The sequence below is a fragment of the Arachis duranensis genome, chromosome 9, assembly GCF_000817695.3.
Source record: "Arachis duranensis cultivar V14167 chromosome 9, aradu.V14167.gnm2.J7QH, whole genome shotgun sequence".
Taxonomy (NCBI): domain Eukaryota; kingdom Viridiplantae; phylum Streptophyta; class Magnoliopsida; order Fabales; family Fabaceae; genus Arachis; species Arachis duranensis.
This window is the reverse complement of record NC_029780.3, coordinates 99333542-99338931: the sequence shown is the minus strand read 5'-3', so window position 1 is coordinate 99338931 and position 5390 is coordinate 99333542.

Below are 5390 nucleotides of genomic sequence, written 5' to 3'. Positions count from 1 at the left end.
ACATGATCGAGAACCGACAGCTGATTAGCCGTGCTGTGACAGAGCATCTGGAACGTTTTCACTGAGAGGATGTGAGGTAGCCACTGACAACGGTGAAACCCTTGCTTAAGCTTGCCATGGAAAGGAGTAGGAAGAATTGGATGAAGACAGTAGGAAAGCAGAGAGACGGAAGGGAGAAGCATCTTCATACGCTTATCTGAAATTCCTACCAATGAATTACATAAGTATCTCTATCTTTATCTTTATGTTTTATTCGTTTATCACCATACCCATTTGAGTTTGCCTGACTAAGATTTACAAGGTGACCATAGCTTGCTTCATACCAACAATCTCTGTGGGATCGACCCTTACTCGCGTAAGGTTTATTACTTGGACGACCCAGTACACTTGCTGGTTAGTTGTGCGAAGTTGTGTTTATGCCATGGTATTGAACACCAAGTTTTTGGATTCATTACCGGGGATTATTTGATTTGTTAAAAGTATTGATCACAATTTCGTGCACCACTCTTCCTAGCACTTCTTGATGAAATTTATATTATATCTATCAGTGCATGAAACCTTCATTGACCCACAATCCTATACTGCATCCTTGATTTCTTCAAAAAATGGCATCATCTCCAACACTACAGATACAGATTCATCTATCTGATTTACCAACCCATCACGGAAGCCAATTATAAGAGCATGTTCCTACCGATACAAATCCTTGTAGAATCACCTAAATACAATCTTTATTTCAACTTGATTTTGCACCAATCTTCTATTGATTATTAGTGCATCAATCCTGTTGCTCATCCTTCTTGTCGAGGCTATATTATGAAAGTATCTAGTATTTTTATTCATATCCTTTAGCATGTTAAGTTCGAGACATCTACTTCCAATGAATCTCCTTTATAATGTACCATTTCCTACTGTTCCTAGGGTTACCTGAAACTGTAGGTCAATCTCGGATGAGATCTTCTGTGGCGGCTGGAGCTGTTGCATCCGACTTGTTGGATCTGGTGGCCGAAGTGATAAACCCCATTTTGAGGGTTTATCTTGTGTTGAATTTAGAGTATTTTAATACCTTTTACCCACATTTATTCAATAAAATAGCATGGTTTTATAATTCTCCCTTAATTTGTGCCTAAGTGTGAAAACATGCTTTTAGACCTTTAATTTGATGCTTTTTATTCACCTTTGATTCCAATAGATGCCTTGATATGTTTGTTAGTGATTTCAGAGTGGAAAGGCTAGGAATGGATCAAAGGAGTGAAGAGGAAAGCATGCAAAATGGAGAAATCATGGAAAAAGCCAAAGATTTGGATTCGCCCATGGACGCGCAAGCGCACCTTGCGAATGGGCCATGGACGTGTATGCGTCGGTGCTAAAATATGATTTTTTAATGAAAACGTGCCCAGCGACTTCTGAAAGCTGTGGGGCCCAAACCCAACCAACTTTGGCGCCAAAAATGCTATTTAAAGTCAAGGATTGAAGAGCAAAGGGAGACTCTAGCCTTTAGTTCATTCACACTCATTAGGATTAGTTTAGAGTTGGTTTTCTAGAGAGAGAAACTCTCTCTTCTCCCTAGAATTAGGATTAGGATTAGGTTTAGTTCTTAGATCTAGGTTTTAATCTTTGCTCTCATATACTTCTACCTTTGAATTTCTTGTTGTTACATTCATCATTCTTCTATTCTTTTGTTGTAATTTCCTTTATGTTGTTCTTATACTTTGTTGTAGATCTACTTTTGTTGCTTCTACTCTCTTTCAATTCAATCAAGGTAATTCATAATAGATGTGTTCATTTGATTTGTTTTTGTTAATTCTTTTCAATAATTGTTGTTAGATTCTATTCTTGCTGTCAATTTGCCTTGCTTTTCTTTTGTACCTTCCAAGTGTTTGATGAAATGCTTGGTTTGATTTTAGTGTAGCTTTTGTTCCTCTTGGCTTGGGTAGAGTAATTAGTGACTCTTGAGTTATCTAATCCCTTTGTTAATTGATAATTAGAAGTTGCTAATTGATTTGAATGCCTCTAAAGCTAGTCTTTCCTTTAGGAGTTGATTAGGACTTGAGGAATCAAATTGATTCATCCACTTGACTTTCCTCCATGGTTAGAGGTTAACTAAGTGGGAGCAATGGACAATTTGTTGTCACAATTGAGGAGGATATCTAGGATATGACTTCTAATTCTCATATCTTACCAAGAGCTTTGTTAGTTGTTAGTTTACTTTCTTTGCCATTTATATTTCTTGTCTAATATCTCAAAAACCCCAAAATAACTCACAACCAATAACAAGACACTTTATTGTAATTCTTAGGGAGAACGACCCGAGGTTCAATACTTCAGTTTATAAATTTAGGAATTTGTTACTTGTGACAAACAATCTTTTGTATGAAAGGATCATTGATTGGTTTAGAAACTATACTTGCAACGAGAATTCATTTGTGAAATTCTATACCATCAAAAATCCAATTATCACGAAGCTATCGTGTCCGACTTGTTGGACTTGGCGGTGCTACTGATCCATTGTCACCGGAGGGTGGTGGTACCTACAAGAGACTCCGATGCTTAAGTTAGCACGTGCTTTAGGCAGGATTTTGTGTAGAATGAGAGTATGAGTTATACCTGGGTGCTCCAGTGTATTTATAGTAGTGTGGAGTGATCTTTCTAGAGATAAGAAAGTTATCTTATCTTATCTTTGAGTGAAGTCTTCTTATCTTTTAAGGGGAACTGCCTTTATCCTTCTAGGCTTTAGCTGCCCTTAGATTTGGGCTGTGTTCCTTCATTTGGGCATGCTTTGGGCTTTTCTGGTGCTTTGGCCGAACTATTTAACGAGAGGTCAGGGGACCCAACCTGAGGAGGTCGAGCACTTTGTCTTCAGTCGACCCGGGTTACATAGCTCGACCCCGGGTATGAACAGTGCCCCTGCTTGAGCTCAGCCTTTTCTTCAAGGTCATGTCTTTTGGACTTCGACCCTTTAAGGAAGTCGAGTTCGAGCATCTTGCTTTGGGTCGGTCTCTTATCGAGACTTCTTGAAAGCAAAGCATTTCTTTTCCCTTTTTTAATTGTAGCGCGCGTTGCACTTTCTTAGAAACGTGCGAGGGTTTTAAAGCCCATTAACTCCTCCTTTGCCGTTTCCTTCTTTCCTTCTTTTACATCTCATTTTTGAATTTCAAAGTGTTATCTTTTCAGTTTCTTTTCTTCCTTTCCTTCGCTTTTTGCTATCTGTTTCTCACGCCTCAAATCTCTTTTCGTCTTCTCTTGCTTGGGAGTGTTTGTTGGTGCAAATTTCGATTGTTGCTTCTCTTTTCGTGTTTGCCTCCTCTTTCTTTACAGGTTGGTAACTCTTTCTCCCCTTTTACTTCGATGATTTTTCTTTTGTGTTTGCATGTCTGCGAATTTTGGGTTCCCACCAAATCTGTTTTGAAACGCTTGATCCTCGTCTTTCTTCTTTTTGATAAAAGCTGCGATTTCCTTCACCCTGCTCCTGCGGGAAGAAAAAATGCGTTCTTGCTTTCTGTAGAGTTATGCTTTACCGTTGTTTCCTGTCTTCTTTTATAGATAGTTTTTGTTTGAATCTGTTTGGTAGAAGAGGCTGTAGCTTCATTGATGATTTGTTGGCGAAAAAACAAAGTTTGTAGCTTTTTGATGTTTTTGGCGTGGTCTATGATGATGATGGCTTTTACTGTTTGGAAGAGGAGGTGATGGTACTCAGGTTGCGTTCTTGAGTAGTTTTATCGCTTTGTGTTGTTTGTATGGAGTGCCGTTTATCATAAAAGAATTCGGTCTTTTTCTATTAAGAGGTGTTAGGGCATAGATTTGTTTGACTTCTTTTTTCTGAGTTACTGCCTTCCTGCTGCCTCCAAAGGGTGCCCCTGGACTTTAGTGTGAGTCCTGGGGTTTCCCTTTCACTGCCATATCTGTTTCTTCATGTTCATATAGTTATTTTCTGAGTTGTTTCCATATTTATTCGAGCTATTTGGTAGTAACCCATTTTTTCTTTTTCTTATTGTAATAATAGTTGACCCATGTCTTCCCGGAAAAATATTGTTGAGATGTCCACTAAGATCCCGGATGGCATGTCTAACTGGCTGGACTTCATTATTTTGATGTGTGTTACTGTGGCTGACCCTGAGTATTGTGTGCGACTTAGGAAGCATCATAGGATTTGTAGTAATAGGGATGAGGAGAAGAATCATGAGTTGGTGTCGCCAGACCCTGAGGAGAGGGTTAGTTTTCCGACCTCGACCCAGGGCGAAAAGCCCTTTTTCTATGCCTATGACTATTTTTTCAGTCAGTTGAATATCACCATCCCTTTTACTGACTTCAAAACCGACCTGTTGTTTTCTTGTAATGTAGCCCCTTCTCAACTCCATCCGAACTCATGAGGTTTTATAAAAATCTTCCAACTATTGACTAAGCCCGGGGTAGCTAAAAAGAAAGCCTATTGGATCTCTTTTCGAGCTACTCAGGGGAAGAAAGTGTTTTTGATGTACAATGAGTCCTTTCGTGACTTCAAGAACTATTATATTAAGGTCTGAGCTGTTGAGGGAGCTCGGCCCTTCTTTTTGGATGAAAATAATGAACCTACCTTTCCTTTGTCCTAGCAAAAGAATCCAGTAGTAGTTAAGTATTTTTGGGAGAGCTTGACCGAGTTAGAGCAGGCCTTTGTAAGTGTGTTAGAGGAAAACTTAGGAGAGCCTCCTCATCTCGACATAAAGAAGTTTCTAGGAGATCCCTCCCTTCTTCGGACTGAATTGGGTAGTCGCGACTTCTTTTTAGCTTTTCTTTGTTTGTTTGTTTGTTTGTCCATCCCTTTCTTACTTACAATTTGATTTTGCTACTTTCTTTTTCAGAGATGGTGAAGACCACAGAGTCCATGAAGGCCTTTAAATGGGCCAAGAAAGCAACAGCTGCTCAAAACATCTTGGCAAAGGTTTCAGGAGAAGGATCCTCTCAGGTCCCTCTGAAGAAGTCGACTGATGAGCGGATAATTTATACACTTTTTGGCATTGTTTTTAGTATGTTTTTGGTATGATCTAGTTAGTTTTTAGTATATTTTTATTAGTTTTTAGCTAAAATTCACTTTTCTAGACTTTACTATGAGTTTGTGTGTTTTTCTGTGATTTCAGGTATTTTCTGGCTGAAATTGAGGGTCCTGAGCAAAAATCTGATTCCGAGACCAAAAAGGACTGCAGATGCTGTTGGATTCGGACCTCCCTGCACTCGAAGTGGATTTTCTGGAGCTACAGAAGCCCAATTGGCGCGCTCTCAACGGCATTGGAAAGTAGACTTCCTGGGCTTTCCAGCAATATATGATAGTTCATACTTTGCCCAAGATTTGATGGCCCAAACCGGCGCTCAAAGTCACCCTCAGAAATTCCAGCGTTAAACGCCGGAACTGGCAC